The sequence below is a fragment of the Leucopleurus acutus genome, assembly GCF_964270905.1.
Source record: "Leucopleurus acutus genome assembly, chromosome: 2".
NCBI lineage: Eukaryota > Metazoa > Chordata > Mammalia > Artiodactyla > Delphinidae > Leucopleurus > Leucopleurus acutus.
The window spans coordinates 132,638,475-132,657,220 of record NC_139143.1 but is presented as its reverse complement, the minus strand read 5'-3'; the positions used below and the strand labels follow the sequence as shown (position 1 = coordinate 132,657,220).

Genomic DNA, 18,746 nt, shown 5'->3' with positions numbered 1-18,746 from the left:
GTAATTATACATATATATATATATATTTTTTTTCTTTAAAAGCCTGTATAAGGATGGAGTTAAAGAATCAGAGTTAAGTTAATTTTTTTTTGCAACGGTTGGAAAATTGTTAGCATTCAGATAATTGAAGCTAGGTTCTGTTACTTCTGCATGTGAACCCAAGGACATATTTTTCACTGTGTATTATTTGTTGGGAAAATGTGATTTTTCTATTATTCTTCCCTTTGGCTAGAAAAAGCAGCTGGAGTAATGAGCTTATTGCTCTGTGAAGAAGAGATTATTAATTCTTACTGTAAGCCTGAGAGAAAGGATATAAGTTGCATCAATTTGGGGGGAATATATTAAGTATTGTATAATTATAATTGATTTTAGGAACGATTTATCTTGCTTCTCTATCAGCAGGATAAGCCTCCTCTAAAAGGCCCTAACAATGACATTTCAGACACAAAACATCACTCTTGCATCTAAATTTTGACTAAAAGGTTATAACTGTGTATTTTTATTAACAATTGTATTCAATTATACAATATATAATTATACTAACTATATTAATTACATAATTATATTAACAATTATATTTATAATTTAACAATTTATTCTGATTCTAACTTACCCTTGTAAAATTTCTACCAAGATGACTTTTAAAAGTCATGTAAAAGCTTTTGTATAGAAACCACTCAAGGTACATTCTCTACAGTAACAATATGAGTATCTTATTTGTTCATTTATTCACTCACTGGTTTTTGGTGTCAACAATGTGGAAGAATGTTGCAAGTGTCACAGAAAAGTGCATAATTATGGTTTCTTTTCTCAAGGAACATGGAGATCTTTTTAAATCTCCACACTGGAGTAGACTGCCTCCTCAACACATTTGCCCTCTATCACATTACTCAGTATTTCTCTTCATAACATATCTGAAAATATATAAGTTCCTTGAATGTGGGCAGTCTTTTCCCCTAGAACAGTGCCTGGCACTAGATGGTACTCAATAGATACCTGTTTGTTGATAGATGATTTTACCGGTATCTATCTATGAGGTAGTTATTTTTACTTTTGCCTTTTTACAATTGAAAAATAGGCACAAAGTATTTAAATTATTAGTTCAAAGTCACATGGCTGGTAAAATGTTAGAGCGGAGATTTGATCCCTGTTATGTGAAGATGCATAAATAGTGCTGCAAAGGTGCAAAAGGTTAGAAATGGTGACTAATTCTTTTTGGTTGTGTTATAAGTAACAAATAGGAAATAAATGCTTAAAATGTAAGTTGTTTCACATACTAGAAGATCTTAAACACCAAATTGAAGAGTTTGGACTTGATTCAGAAAGCAAAAGAGATTTTTAGAGCATGCTCTGCTTTTATTGCTTTGATTTGCACATACTGACTCATTGCCCAGTTCCCTTCTGTCTACTTCTTCATCTCCTTTATTGAGTACTGAAACCAACATTTCATATTCCTGTGGTAAACATTTCTGGGACTGGACATATTTTTTTGTCTCTATATTAAATAATACTGAGGACAAGCAAAAATAACTTGGCTACTTGTTCCATGAAATACATGCTCCTGGAAGGTAAGATGATGAACTAGCTAATTAATTTATTTACCAAGACAAACAGCTTCATCATCTAGACTGGCTTCAAAGCCAATCCACAATTATGTCATAAACTCTGCCTATTCCCATCTAGTTCCCTGCCTTCCTAGACCCACCTTAAAGGCACTGAGCCCAGGTCTCAAAATCCTTTATCTTTCCCTGCCTTCACTCTTCTAAGATACTAGTAAACTTTTGTCAAGGTGGTGTTATCCCTTACTGAACTGTCTAATTAAGTGTAGCTTTGTTTGATCATCAGGTTTTTCTGATGGACTTTCAGGGACCTGACAATTGACATTTCATGCCTACTTTTTATAATAATCCGCTGAAGCATCATTTGCCTTGGTAAGTTTGAGATGTCCTCTTTAGTTCCTTGCCCAAGAACAGTTAGTGCTCCCCTCTTGTGCCCCTTACCTCCTTATACATACTTCCATACTCTGTCAGAGTGCAATCCTGCTGTTAGACTGGGAGTCCCTAAGGGCAGTCACCATGACTTTATCATTGTATGCTCTTAGCGCTGCCTTAAACATAGAGTGGGTGCTCAGTGATGTTGACTTACTGACTGCTGTACTGAATGAATGAATAAATGTATTACCAAGTGCAGGTAGAGAGACTTACCATAAGGAGATCAGCAAAAAGGTGACTGCAAGTTTATTAATGAGGTAATGAGTACTGATGAATAGAAGTGAGTAGCCTCTCCCAAGATGAATCAAATTAGGAAAGTCCAAGTACCACTGGGAAAATTCCAAGGACCAACTGAAGAGAAAAAGCAGTCATATTTCTTTCAGTGGTTTTCAACCCTGGCTGTATATTGAAATAAGCAAGTATTTTTTAAAAAATATCCAGTGCCTTCTTCCTGAGTGCTACTCTCACCCCACCACTCTGATTTAATTTGGTCTGTCATGAGGCAGGACATTAGAATATTTTAAATATGATACTGAAGCCCCTAAGAAGCAGTTAAAGTTGGGAAGCATTGGTCTAAATGCTCAGTATTGCTATTTATTTTTATTTCTTTGACATAATCTAAGCCCAGTGATTCTCCAGGAGGTGTAGTTAGTAAGAGGACAGGCGAGATCCTTCTGCCAAAGAAGCTTAGCAGAATTTTGTGAGAAAGACATGGAGTGATGGTTTGGTAGTTTAAAAAATATGTTCATAGGTTTGTGGGTTTATTTCTGGGTTTTCTATCCTGTTCCATTGATATAGATTTGTTTCTGTGCCAGTACCATACTGTTTTGATTATTGTAGCTTTGTAGTATAGCATGAAGTCAGGGAGCCTGATTCCTCTCACTTAATCTATGACAGAGGAGGCAGGAATATACAATGGAGAAAAGACAGTCTCTTCAATAAGTGGTGCTGGGAAAACTGGACAGCTACATGTAAAAGAATCAAATTAGAACATTCTCTAACACCACTCACAAAAATAAACCCAAAATGGATTAAAGACCTAAACGTAAGCCTGGATACCTTAAAACTTTTAGAGGAAAACATAGGCAGAACACTGTTTGACATAAATGGCAGCAATATGCTTTGGGATCTGTCTCCTAGAGTAATGAAATAAAAACAAAAATTAACAAATGGAGCCTAATTAAACTTAAAATCTTTGGCACAGCAAAGGAAACCATAAACAAAATGAAAAGACAGCCTACAGAATGGGAAAAAATATTTGCAAATGATGTGACCAGCAAGGGATTAATCTCCAAAATATGCAAGCAGCTTATATAGTTCAACATCAAAAAAACAAACAACCCAATCAAAAAATGGGCACAAGATCTAAAAAGACATTTCTCCAAAGAAGACATACAGATGGCGAAAAGGCACATGAAAAGATATTCAACATTGCTAATTATTAGAGAAATGCAAATCAGAACTACAGTGGGTTATCACCTCACACTGGTCAGAATGGCCATCATCAAAAAGTCTACAGATAATAAATGCTGGAAAAGGTGTGGAGAAAAAGGAATCCTCCTACTCTGTTGGTAGGAATGTAAATTGGTACAGCCACTATGATGAACAGTATGGAGTTTCCTTAAAAAACTAAAATAGAGGTACCATATGATCCTGCAATCTCACTCTTGGGCATATATCCAGAGAAAACCATAATTTGAAAAGATACATGCACTCCAGTGTTCACTGCAGCACTATTTACAATAGTCAAGACATGGAAGTAACCTAAATGTCCATCAGCAGATGAATAGATAAAGAAGTTGTGGTATATATATACAGTGGAATATTACTCAGCCATAAAAAGGAATGAATGCCATTTGCAGCAACACAGATGGACCTAGAGGTTATCATAACAAATGAAGTAAGCCACAGAGAGAAAGACAAATATCATATGATGTCACTTATATAGGGAATTTAAAAAATGATACAAATGAACTTATATACAAAACAGAAATATACTCACGGACATAGAAAACAAACTTATGGTCACCAAAGGGGGAAGGTGGGGAGGGATAAATGAGGAGTTTGGGGTTAACATATACCCACTACTATATATAAAATAGGTGACCAACAAGGACCTACTGTGTAGCACCAGGAACTATACTCAGTATTTTGTAATAACCTATAAGGGAAAAGAATCTGAAAAAATATCAGTGAATCACTTTGCTGTACACCTGACACTAACACAACATTGTAAATCAACTATACTTCAATTAAAAAAAATATTCAATATGCTCAACTTTTTTAATTTTGAAAAAGAAAAAAATTATTGTTTGTGTAATTTAACTTATGAAAATTAAATGCTGGTAAAAAAACAAAATACTGCAGTTCTCAGTAGAGGAATGCTCCTTTGGGGTTTCTTAGAACTGTTTTTTTTGTGTGTGTGGAAGAGACTTGAAATGTGAATGTTTATCAAAAGACAACAATGTTTAAAAGATTGTAAAACTTTGTCTTTGCCCCTAGAGTTAGAGTAAATATGTATGTGCTCCTTTGTGCTCCTGTAGCAGTTTCTACTTATCTTTTATCTGCACTTCTCAGTATGCTTGGTTTGGAAACTTCTGCTTAGTTTTCTATTCCCCCCATTAATTTGTAAGTGCTTGAAGGGAAGCAGGATTATAAATCTATCTCTTTATTCCCAGATTTCCCAGTTTTAGTGCCTATTTACAGTCTATAGGTGTTGGTTGATTGATTAGAAAGAGTGAGAGCCAATAAGGAATGATTTAGCTCTTGCTAAATCGTTTGTCTAGATTTAGCAAGAGCATGTTGCAAATGAGGTCACAGATGTGAGTTTAATGCTGGATCAGGGCCAGATGGTTACTCAAAGAAATTGTCCCATGACCTTGTAACTGTCCCTTAAATCTAGGCAGCTGCTTTGCATATATTGGTGCATTAGAGAAAAATCTTGCCACTATTAACAGAGAATGAGTCTTAGAAATGGTTACTATCACCATTGTATCAAGGTCAACTCCATCTGTTTTCTCCTCTGTAAATTAGAGAACATTACTTTTTATAGGGTAGTTGTGAGGACTGAATGCATTAATGTGTGAGAAAGTATCTAAAATAATAATTAGAAAGTTTTCACTAATTGCCCTTGAAAGAGAGCAAGTTTGCCACGATATTGACATTTGGGCAGAGACATTTTAGAAAGGATCAAAGACTCAGAAGAGTTGTTGAACTATACGGATTTTAAGTCTCCGTCCTTAAAATGAGATTGTATTATTTTATCTCTTTTATTTCAAAGATAATGAAGGTAAAGTACAGAAGGATAAAAAATTTACCATATGGCCATCTCTTACTCATCTTTTGGGATTCAGCTAAGACATCATTACTTCAAAGAGGACTCTTCAGATAGCACTTCTTCTAATCCACGTTCTCCCCCCAGCACTCTATTGTTCTTATCACAAGTTGTAACTCTATTTAATTATTTACGTGATTATTTATTCAATGTCTTTATTCCACACTAGATTACAAACTACCTGAGGGTAGAAACCAGGTATTTTCCTCCCCATAATATATAATGGCCCAGAGGCTAGCACAGTCCTTGGCTCACAGAAGGCTCTCAAATATTTGTTAGATGAATACACATCTAATTAATTAGTGAATTAATTAATTATAATCTATTTACTCATGTCAGCTTACAAAAGGGATTTGAAATGTGTAAAGGGTAATGTATTATCCATTCATTTACTCATTTATTATGGTTTTATTTTTATTGGAAATGCTAATTAATATAAAGTTTTTACATCTGGCTAATTGTTTTCTCTTTTACTACTACTTCTGTCATTATTCTCGGCGACTACAACAGCAATGAAAATGCTTAGTTCAACACTCTGGCCCCTGAGGTCCATGATTTCCTTAATTCTATTGTCCTATTCTACCCCACCTTAGTTACCCCTGTGGAACTTACCCTAGACCACTTCTTTTCACACTACAGATTCTGATGCCTCAGTAGGGCTGGAAAATAATTTACTAAGTAGAATTTTTAAAAGGAATGGAATAGAATTGAAAACTGAGTATGTTTAAGGATTGGCATTGTTTTGTAAAAATTTGTATATGTATACTAACTATCATGTAAAATTCCTTTCTTTCTAAGGATTGTGCTCAAAAAAATTTGTAAAATACTGCCCTAGGCATCATCATCATCAGTAATTGCAGTGCCTCTGAAACCTCAGTTTTAAGCAGCCTACTTTTTGTTCACTACTGCTTTCCTTCCTAGCTCCTTTACTCCAGTAGGTCCACCTGAACATTTTATTATCCCAGCCAGGCTCCCAATTCATTGACTCCAACACTTTTTTACTCTGCAGTGTTTCCTCCTTCTCACTTTTCTCCTTGCTCAGGTTAGACTCCATGGTCCATCACATTCATTATAATCAGCCTCAGTTCCCTTGTTATGCTTTCCTTCCATCTCACTCAACTGGCAAAACTATTTATCTGCTGACTCCATACTGTATGTGATAAGCCTGGAATGTGGCTGCAGTTTTGGAGACAAACTTCTGTGAACTGGTCTCACTTTGCATTTATGACCACAAATCTCAAGTGAGGCCTTAGAATTATCCAGCCATCTTTCTGGAGTTCCTTAATAAATTTGCTTTCCAACTCTGAGGTGACTTCACAGCTTCTCTCTCCATTAACCTTCAGTATCCCTCTTTCCCAAGCAAATAAGAAGCATCATAATACAGCTAGGTCATCTGTCCACTATCAAATTTCCACCACCCTTTCATTCTTACCCACATGCTCTTTTTTTCCTCCTGTGACAATAGACTGCTCCCACTGTTACCTAAAACCAAACCTCCCACTTGCCACCTGTTGTATCCCCTGTGAATTCCACATACTTGCCTTTCATTTCTTTGTTTTTTTTTAAGTCACAAACAGATTATAATATTCTAGCTGGGACAGACACTGCTTATTTTGCTTTTGATTTGGGGGTTTTTGTTGTTGTTCTTCATGCTTCCTGTAATAGCATAAAGGAATGAGTAAATTGGGAAAGCTGGGGCTGGGGCTTATGGGGGGGGGCATCACAATATGTTGCCTTGAGCTGCTAGGAGTAACCCAATATCATTCTGTGCCTATTGAGGCTCCAGAAAGTGAAAAATAGATGGTAAAGGATAGAAGGGGAATAAGAATACACTCTACTTCTTAAATGTTCTGAGAACAGGCCCTGCATCTAAATTATGATTATACAACATGCTTTCCCTAATGTAATTGTCTAGCATTTCTGGGAAAGTATTACAAGATTCTTCTCCTTGCTCCTATGGGCCCCATTGTTTCTTAAAATATGATCTGTACTTCCACTCCTTCCCACAGTTATTATCCTGATGTAGAAGATGGGGAGAGTTTAAAGGTCTTTCCTCACTGGGACCTTGAGTACTCATTTGTAGAGTTTATGGGAAAGAAGATCCTCTTTTTCAGTCTCTTCTGATGCATATATTTCCATTTCCTGACGTTTCCAAAAATGACCTTTTAGAAGCAGTAGTTGTTGGGAATGAGAAATAATGTGGACAAGTCAAACTTTTTACCATATTCTGTTTCAAAAGTGACCTCATGGTCATTGCTCAAGACTCTATTTATGACAGGTTCATCCCCCTAGGGAAATTCATGGCTGCATTCTATTTCATCTCCTCCAGTATGTGTTAATGATATTTTAGTTCATATTTAAAAACTGTTTTAAAGCACTTTCTCATCTGTGATATGCTTATACTGGAAATGACTTTACAAGTCACATAAGGGAGTAACTGAGACTTAGGTTAAGTTGTTGAAGTTACTGGATTATGTTTGGTCAGCTTTCTAATTAGAGCAGAATGTGATGGTAAGACCCACATTTTGGAATGTCTAGCTCAGAGTTTTATTTATTACATAATTGTATTACTTTATTGTACCGGGGTCCATCAATGTTCATCTTCTGCCTTTTTTTTTTTTTTTTTTTTTGCGGTATGCGGGCCTCTCACCATTGCGGCCTCTCCCGTTGCGGAGCACAGGCTCCGGACACGCAGGCCCAGCGGCCATGGCTCACAGGCCCAGCCACTCCGTGGCATGTGGGATCTTCCCGGACCAGGGCACGAACCCGTGTCCCCTGCATCGGCAGGCGGACTCTCAACCACTGGGCCACCAGGGAAACCCCATCTTCTGCCTTTTTAAGGACCCTATGATCACAAGAACAGCCTTAAGTCAAAAGTGTATGTGATTAGACAGATACTACTGACTGCATTGAGTGAGGAGAGAGAGGGCCCAGAGTGTTTCCTAGTTAGGCTACAATGTGTGAAGACTAGGGAGCAAAAGAGAGCTTGCAGGTGTTCAGGAGCTAAAATAGGTTCACTAGGGCTGAAGAGGAAGCCGAGAGTAGCAGACTTGGCCCAAATCAGTGAAGGAGATAGGGAGTCTTTAAGGCATGTTAAAGATGTATCTGATGTACCTTTGGAAAAAAAGTGTTTGTTAAATGATCTAATTCAATTCTCTTGCTTTAACTTTGAGAAAAGTAAGAATCCAAGAATTTAGGTAACTTACTAATGACTGCAAATCAAATCCATAGCAGAGCTGGGACTAGAATTTATATCCAATTTATGATCCTTATGCTATTTAATTGCTCTAATTCAGTGGTTCTCAGTATTGCCTATTATTGACAGGTTATTATAATAACCCGGGAGTTTAAAAAAACTATAGAGGTCTGAACTCATCCCCAAAGATTTGATTAAATTGGTTTGGGATGGGTCAGGGCAAGAGTGTATTTTAATAGCTCCCTAGAAGATTTTAATGTGTGGCTGGGTAGACAGCCCCTTGACTAAATTACAGGATTTTGTATAATAGCTAGTAGAGCTAATGCATATTCTTCCTTTTTTTTTTTTTTGGTATTTTTAAAACAAAAAGAGGAAGAATTCTTGCTTTGAGTCTTTTGTTTTGCGGTTTTCTTTAGTGCACTCTGCCTTAATGCAGTCCTGCACACGGAAGAGCTTTGATGTCTAAGAGTTTAGGGGTTTAGAAGCAATTTCTCAACTGTAGGTGATGGAGATAATGTACAATTTTAAATAGCTCTCCAGGTAATTCTCCTAGACCTCTCTCCCCTGTGTCATCCCAAATTGGGAATCATTGTCCTGGTGCACATAAGAAAGAGGAGTTTGTTTCTGAAATGGTGGCTTAGTATTTCTCTAAACCTACCTCATCAATCATTACTTTTATTATAGGAAGAAAACCACCAGTTCAGTGTCAGAATATGAGGACAAAGGGACAGATACCTATAGGGATCATTTATCTTCACACAGAATCTCCCAATCATGAATGATCATAGACTGCATTTCTCACCTAGGTCAGCCATCTTGCATATGTGCCCATCACAAGACGAACCAAAAGGTGGTAGAATACACATGGCATGTGTATCATCACCAGCTCTTCCTCCACCCTCACTGTTTTGTACTAAACTGAAATACAACTTTAAAATATTATTCAACATAATAACTCAGGTAGAGGTGGATGATTTCTATTTGTCACTTTCAGAATAAACAAAAATTGTGCCTAGAAAACAGAGTTTTTAATCTACCTGTAAATACACATGAAGCCCTGAAAATATGAAAGCTGTTGATCCAGAGTGTATATGCTTCCAGTATTATTTGAAAGTGTTACTTTATGCACCTTCCTTCCTTTTCTTTGCTTCCTTGCTTTTGTTCTTCCCTCCCTGCCTTCCTCATTTCTTTCTTTAATTCTTTCTTTTTACTTTTAAAAATCCTGTATCTATCTCTCATGTGTACCACGTATTTTGTCATGCTCCTGATCTGGTTTCCAGAACTTCTAATCTTAAACATAAAATCTTTCCTTCCCTCTGTTATGTAGTTACCCTGAGGTTATTCCTGTGGATTAGTCAGAAGTCCTGTTAGCTACACAAGAGCTTGAAATAGCAGTCCTGATTTCAGATTTCCTTGATTATATTGTTTATTCTTGTAGGAATGACTACCTTAGGAATCCATAGTCTTAAATTGGAATAGGAAATACTCTATTCTTGAGAAAAGGGATGTAAGAGTGAGATTTTGCTACGATATAGTACAGGGAACTCTGCTCAATGTTATGTGGCAGCCTGGCTGGGAGGGGAGTTTGGGGGAGAATGGATACATGTATATGTATGGCTGAGTTGCTTTGCTGTGCACCTGAAACTATCACAACATTGTTAATCGGCTATACTCCCATATAAAATAAAAAGTTAAAAAAATAAAGTGTACAAAAAAAAAGAGTGAGGTTTTGGTTCCCAAAACAAGGTTGACATGTCTGAGTATAAACAGAGAAGAAAGAGTTAGATCAGGAAAATGATATGTTCCTGAAACACATTTGCACTTGGAATTTGCTCACTGTATGTGGTAGATGATGGATTCTCCCATCTGGCATCCTCCAGGTCAACAAATCTTCTTTTCAAAGATTTTAAATCTCTGGCCTTAGTTCAGAATATTCTTATTGATGCCAATATTTATGGCCATCTCAATTTCCAGAGTAATTTGAAAGAAGACAAAAATTAATGTATTTTGCAAGAGCTGCATAGGATAAGGACAATGTGATGTTTTAAACCTGTGTCAAAGTCATACATATAAAAAAATTTTTTAAATTTTCAAATAAACCTCTTCCCTTCCATGTATAGCATGACAAGATATTTTCCTATCTTTAACTTTCTCTGAAAACAATACAATTGTTACCTATATTTTTTGGCCGTGGTTTAGAGAACATTTTAGAAGAGACAGGGTAAATCACACTGCCACTGCAAACTTCACTCTGTTCTGAGGGGTTTCATTATCCTGATAGGATCTTATGATCTTCCACCCATAAACATTTGTGGCTCCCAGTGTGTTGAAAAATCTTTAAAAAGTCAAAATTGTACAAATTTTATTTTACTTGAAAAAATTTACATGCCTGGAAGACATATACAGATAAAACATCCTTATGCATGACTTCATTTGGAGATAATTTTAAAAGTCTAAATTTGAGGCCTTTTATACATATGAGGCCCAGAGTGCTGACCCTCTTGTAGCTGTCCCCCCGTAACAGATTCTTTTCTAAAGCATGAGGAATCAGTGTTTTACTCTATACATTGGCACTTGGATCTCTCACCTGTGTCCACATGCACACTAAAATGAGACATACTCTGTCGCCTAACAGGTGAAAACCATTCTAGGACAATACATGTGGGGCAGGTTACACTTGATAGGTATAACATTCTTAATCCTGGAACAGCCATAATTACAGAGGTCTGGTACTTGATTTATTAGTCAGATTGAAACTATTCAATTTCTTTGACATAATTATAAATAGTGCTTGTATCTTTTATATTTGCAGTTTTCAGAGTACTCCAAAATTTATTAGACATATTATTATTATTTGATTTCTAGCTATCAAGGAGAAAAGAAGCTAAAATACCTAAGAGGGACTTCCCTGGTGGTCCAGTGGTTAAGATTTCGCCTTCTAATGCAGGGGGTGTGGGTTCGATCCCTGGTCAGGGAGCTAAGATCCCAGATGCCTCATGGCCAAAAAACTGAAACATAAAGCAGAAGCAATATTGTGACAAATTCAATAACGACTTTACAAGTGGTCCACATCAAAAAAATCTTTAAAAAGAAAGAAAAAATAAAATACCTAAGAAAAGTCAAATCTGGCATTCCTCCCTTCTCTTTGCTAGGTCTGAAATAATTTTCAGGACACCAAGGGACAGACAACAAGTAAAGATTTTTCTACTGTTTTCTTTCTACAACCCAATAAAGCATTAAATAATATTTAGATATCATCTACACTTCTCAGCCCTCTGGGAGCAAGCTTTTTATATCAATGCCTGAGAAACTTTGGAATCCCTAAGACGAAGAAGCAGATAGCTGTGGATTTGCCTGCAACCCATCACCAAGCCTCATGGGCTTGACAGGACAATGCTCCAAAGAGAGTGAGGTGTTCTGTGCTCTTTCATAACTTTCTCATTGTTTGAATGCATAGCCATTATGATATCTCTGGCAGAGAACACTCATTTTCCTCGTTTTTATTTTCTTCTTCCTTTTGGTGATGAATTCTTCTTAGTCAGTTTGACAGTACAGCTAGACACTACATTTCTCAAGCTTTCCTTTACCTACATTTGACCATGTGACCAGGCCGTGTCCAGTGGTATATAAGTATGAGTAGAACTTCCACACCATATTTTAAAAATTTTATTAAAATTAAAATGTCATACAATTTTTTTTTAATTTATTTTTTTTGCGGTATGTGGGCCTCTCACTGCTGTGGCCTCTCCCATTGCGGAGCACAGGCTCCGGATGCGCGGGCTCAGCGGCCATGGCTCACGGGCCCAGCCACTCCATAGCATGTGGGATCTTCCCGGAAAGGGGCATGAACCCACATCCCCTGCATCGGCAGGCAGACTCTCAACCACTGCGCCACCAGGGAAGCCCTAAAATGTCATACAATTTTAAAGGGTACTTTCCATTTACGGTTATTACAAAATATTGGCTATATTACCTGTGTTGTACAATACATTCTTGAGCCTATCTTACACCCAGTAGTTTGTACCTCTCACTCCCCCACCTTTGTTTTGCTCCTCCCCCCCAGTAACCACTAGTGTGTTCTCTATATCTGTGAGTCTGCTTCCTTTTATGTTATATTCACTAGTGTGTTGTATTTTTTAGATTCCACATCTAAGTGATACCATACAGTATTTATCATTCTCTGACTTATTTCACTTAGCATAATGCCTTCCAAGTCCATCCATTGTTACTGCAAATGGCAAAATTTCATTCTTTTTTATGGCTGAGTTGTATTCCATTGTAGCCACACCATATTTTTATTTTTTTAATTTTTAAAATGTTTTGGCCATGCCATGCGGCTTTTGGGATCTTAGTTCCCCTACAAGGGATTGAACCTGGACCCTCAGCAGTGAGAACACAGAGTCCTAACCACTGGCCCACCAAGGAATTCCCCACACCATATTTTTAAAGAAAGTTGCTTTCCCTCTACTTCTCTTTCCCTGTTTCTGTGGGATGGTGAGCCAGTCATGACCATGCAGGTGAGGGAAACAACACACAAGAATGTATAAGAACAATAAGTGAAAGACAATGAGAATGAATGAACCTGAGTCATGAATGGCTTTGAAAGCAGAATTCCCATTATAGATAGACCCACAGAAAGATAGATGATGATGATAAACATGATAATGATGATGATGATGATGGTGATGTTCTATCTTGGATCATGTATACATATCTGGATTGTTATGAGATACTTTATTTTGTTTGAGCTATTGTATTTTTGGGTCTCTTTGCTGCAGTTTAGCAGTAATACAACTAATACAAACATCATTGAAATTTCTTTACATCACTTGAGATTCCAGGGAACAGATTCTTTCCCAGGCCCTTCCTTATTCTCTAATAAAAACATTAAAATGACAAGCAAGTAAAATTTTGGACAAGGAACTTTCATTAAATTTTGTTGTATTACATGTTTCCTTACCTTCTTTTACTTTGTTGCAATATGTCTAGTTATATTCCTTTTGGGGAAATTATGTTTGGAATGAGAGAATGAGTGTACAAAGAGAACGATGGCCAGACCATTTATAAAATGACCCACAACCTGCAGCAAACTTCCCAGGTTATGCCCCTTATCTACAATAAACAGCCTAGGGAGCCAGCCTGCTGTAAGTCAGACTTGTAGGAAGTCAGACTTCTATCTCTAGTAATAATCCAGGAAGCTACACAATAAATTCTTTAACAATCAGCCCAAATTGGCCAGGACTTGATTAATAACTGACAGCTTCTCTGATTTTTGTCCCCACTTCCAACTTGGAATCAACCAGAGAAAGCTAAATATGCTCCCCTAGCCAATCACATAGGGATGCCATGCTTCTAGTTAGCCCACCTACAGCTTCCCAAGCCAACAGAACTATTATACAATCAGGACATACCTGAAGCCTTTCCTTTTCTTCTACTATAAAGCTATCCAACTCTGCCTGCCTTTAAGCGTCTACCAAAACCCAGATGACAGTGGCTGACTCCTTTGCTATAGCAAGCTCTGAACAAATAGCTATTGGTTATTTTCATTTGGTTGGTCTTCATCTATTTCCACAAGAATCTTACGGAATCATGCTCTTAAAACAAGTTTTATAAGCAATCCCACCTCTTTCCCAACAGAGAAAATTTTGTAGCCAAACTTATAGAAGCACCGGAAGAGGAATTTTCCGAGGGTCTTCTGAGTGTCCTTGAAATGATTAATGGAACTTTGGGATTCTTCTGAGTCCTGATCCAATCACAGTTCCAGTTTCTAGAACTTGAATCATCAGTGATGAGAGTAAGCTCTCTGGATTCACAATGGGGGCCTTTTGATTTCCTGGCCATGTCTCCAGCATTGCTGACCAGGGCAACTTTCACCAAAAGATGACTTTATGTACAATAAAGCTATGTTTCCAGACTCATAGGCTATGTGTACATAGTGCTAAGTCAAGTGGAAATTTAGCATGGGTCCTGTTAATTTGATCAATATAGACAGACAACAGGATAATTGAAGCCAAAGTCAAGATAGATTTTGGAAATTTTATTTGGATTTGACTTTTTAATTTATGTAAGTATCTAGTACCAGATCTCAGTTTGCTTTGTGCTAATTAGCTACAGACTTAAGATTTTTGCTAGATTTGATAACACTTAGAGTTGTGAGACGAACTGCTATTATACTTATAAATGCTGTTATAAGTATAATTATAGTTATAATTGAATTGTGTTCCTCTTCCTTTTGATGGAATTTTAATGCTATTGTAAATATCACCACCACCATTATTCATCACTTACTAATTGGTATGCAAAATCCAAGGACAGAAACTAAGATGAACATACAAGGAAGGTAGATATTTTGATTATATTTACATTGGGATTGATAAAATATTAATTTAATGCTAAAATTTATCTTTTGGTCCCATTAAATCTATTTTTTTCTGGACTTTAATAGAAAATCTCATACTATTTCTCCTAAAGTAATTCAGACTAGTGTTATAGATGGCCTACATTTTCAAGAAAATGAAGAAAATGTTTGAGTGAGAGATCTAGAATCTTTTGTGTAGTAAAAATGGCTCAAATTGATTTGGCTCCTTATTGAGTCAAATTAAATAAAAATTATTCAGAAATGGAGGGACACACAGAATCCTTTGTAAAGGAGAGACCCATGATTGTGGAGAGGAAAAATCATTTGTGTTTCTTGTGCATGAGGGAAGTGATGATTATAATCTTAACCTAGTTTAAGAGTATGTAAGATTCTTTTCATTTGCTTCCTTCTCAGGAAACATCACAGGAATTGTAGAGATTTTCTTTTCAAGGTGAAGATAAATGGCTAAACCTAATTTAAGTGAAATGTGGCAAGTTATGTTCATTGTTGAAGCTTGTTATTTTATTTAGGTTATTGTTAACTTACTGAGTATTCTTCACTGCATTGCTATAAAATGTCATTTCAGGCTGGCTGTATGATCCCTGCTCTAGACATTCACTCCTGGTTGCCCTTCTCTCTGTGTATGACCCCTCTCTTCCCGTTCTCTCGTGGGTGGTCATTATTTACAGAAACCATCATTTTGGTTTCCTTTGTTGGTATTAGAATTGCTTTACTTACCACTGAACAAAAACTGAAGTAGCTGAGTAGTGTAAATCCCTTGACCTCTCTTCTCTTGGGCTCCACTTTTACAAGATAGAGGGTGTAAAGAGCCTCCACAGATTCTCCATCCTGCTGCAACTGGCAACATAGTCCTCAGTTTCCTTGGAAGCTGTTGGGAAAAAATACTAAGGAATTTTTAGAAAAAATAAGAAGTAGAAAATAAATATTGTCTGAAAAATGAAAAAAAATATTTAGAGGTGTTTCTGCATTTCACAGATTAAGCATTTACCTTACATTGCCTATCATATGTTATCTTTCATCTTTAAAGTGTCTGCTTCCATATCCCCCCTTCCACCATCACTTACACAAGGAATATTTCCCCTACACAGGACCTGACTTTTTCTGCTTCATTTATTACAGCAACTAAAATTTGTTACTACTTATGATTAATTGGAGTTATGTTATTATGTATATAATGTTATTATGTTATTATATATATATAATAACATTAATTGGAGTTATTATGTATCCTCTTTGAACATAAATTTAGATGACTCTTGGACTGTTAAAGAAGATATTTGTTTTAACCTCCTTAGAAGTAAATTATATCAAATACTTATATAGATTTGCTTTGTGCCAACTACTGTTGTAAATCCATTTTACATATGAACTCATTTAATCCTTGTAATAAATAAATGAGATTGATGCTATAATTATCATCCCCACAGGTATTGAACCTGAGGCCCAGAGATGTTTGAGACTTTGTCCAAATTTAGATGGCTAGTAAGTTACAGAGCTTTGACTTCAGCTCAGAGGACACACTCTCAATCACCACACTGCACAGCCTCTCTCAATCAGGATGCTTTCCTCCAGCTTTGAACAAACAGGCAAAACCAAAGTCTTAGGTTCTAATTAGAGAGTGGGAAGGAGTTAGGTAATTTTGGAGCATCGACCATCAGATGGGAGGAAGTGTGGGGATTAAAATTTGAATCAGATGTATAATCAAGGTCTTAGAAACAGTAGATAGGAACATTGAGGACCCAAGAACAGAGGTGCCAAATGAAGGAAAAAAGAAGAGGCAGAAGTAGGCAAAGAAACTATTTTAAAAGTTGTTTAGATCTTGCATCCACGTTGTAGAGAATTGCTCTTTTTCCTGTAGCAACTCTTATTTCTTTGCCATCTTTTCCATCTTTGCTCTTCCTGCACCTCACATTTCCCTTTTCCTTAGGATCTAGGATATTCTGTAGTCTTTTGTGTCTAAACTTAGGTTACCTTCAGCCTAAGCACAAAAATCCTCCCTGTCGTCTAGACTTGCTTAGGAAACTAGTAAACTTCAGTTTGCGTTCAGTAGTTCTTTTGACAGCCATTTTTGTCTATGTATAATATTCCCTAAGGGATCCCATGGGAGAGGAGGTGGCTTATTGAGGACAGGATTTGGAGGTTCTTGAGTCCTCTGGCCAAATTCCATTATAATCACCATTGTAACAATTGAGAAGCTTTGCATTTAGGCAAATCTGGATTCAACGCTGGGTTTTGCACTTATTGTGTGACCTTGAACTTGACCTCTCTGGAAGTTAAGTAGATAAAGAAAATTTCTATTTAAGAAGGTTGTCTAGATCTTGTAGAGAAAATCATCCTTCATTCTTGCACTTCTCTTATTTCTTTGCATTCTCTTCCTTCTTTCATCTTTCTGTACCCCATATATTCTTGTTTGTAGGGCTCCAGAACCAGAAGCATGTCCTTTAGCCTGTATCTTCATCTGTAAAATAACCTTATGGAATCCTCGTGATTAAATGATGCAGAAGGTACACCTAGCACCTAGTAAGTGATCAACAAATAGCAGCTCCTATTATGATATTTTATATATATACACACACACACACACACACACACACATATATATACACACACTTATACACATACATACTCCCAAAATGAAATGAAATGAAATATGAATATAGTCTGTAAATACGATTTTGTTACTTAAAATGATCACATTCTGTTCTGTAAACATTTGTTGTAATTGTTTTTGTTGTTTTGGCCTGAAAAGGAGTGTCATATAAAAATTATTTTTAAAACTTAAAAATCTTCTCTTGTAACTTTGTAAAGAAGAAAGCAAGGCCTTGGGGACAAGGGTCAGGTGAGTGTTTATTGGGGGAAGAAAAGGGGCTTTGGTGTGGGAATCTCTGGGCCACCAGGGGGCAGCAACAGACATTCAGATGCAATGCCAACAGCGCTCAGAAAGGCAAGGCAAGTATTGTGCCTCCTCCTTAAATGAATCTAGGCTTGTTCCTAGTCCCACAGTATTTGTTGCCTGAGGTTTGCACAGCTATCTTCTGGACCATCTATGACCAATCGTTCGGATTTAGAGATCCAACAAACTGATGCCTTAGTCCATTCATTCATTGTATTTATGTATAAATTATGACATGGAAAGACTTTCTTGAACCAAATTCTTATTCTCCCTTTTTTTTTTTAAGTTATTGAATCATTTTCTTAAAACAACCACATTACCAGCTGGAAAGTAAGTAAATATCTTCATCTTTTTGTCCTGAGGTAGGGCACATATCTTGCTGAAGGCATTCAAATGACCAGTTTCCCACCAAAGTTAAAAAAAAAAAAAAAAAGCTGAAAACACCTTGCAGGCTCAGGGAGAGCCATGCTTCATGTGCAACCCTTCTGTAGTCTAAGATTTTTAGAGCTGCCATGATGGCTGACCTTCAAAAATGTCCTCTTTTGCTGTTGATAAGAGTCGGTAATTTGCACTTCTGACATGTGACAAATGATCCTTGGAGGATTGATTTTTCATCTGGCTAAGTTCCAAGCCAAGGGAGGCTGCCATTGCGCCTCAGTATTCCTCATTTCTGGTCCCTGCCTTGCTAACCCTAATTTGTTGCTGTGCAATTGAAGGCTCCCTGTCATTTACCTAAGGTCTGATAGCTGTTCTCCAGTTAATCATATGTCTGATAACTTGTAATGGTTTTTCATTACAACCTGATGCCAGGCAGTATATTTTAGCCTCCACCATCAACCAGGTATTAAATGGCCTTATCTAAGATTATCATATATGGATGGAGGTAAATACTACATGGGTTTTTTTGTGTGTGTGTCCTAAGAAAAGGTGATAAATGTGCTAATTATGAAGTA

General features: G+C 36.8%; 1 pseudogene across 1 annotated transcript in view; it reads right to left on the bottom strand.

Moving 5' to 3' along the window:
• Positions 1-18,441, bottom strand: part of LOC309974522 (histone H2A.V-like) — an 83,453-nt pseudogene extending 65,012 nt beyond the window's left edge. Inside the window, exon 1 of the transcript in view lies at positions 18,318-18,441. The product of the transcript in view is annotated as a histone H2A.V-like (transcript). The remainder of the gene's footprint in view (positions 1-18,317) is intronic.
• Between the last annotated feature and the right edge of the window lie 305 nt (positions 18,442-18,746).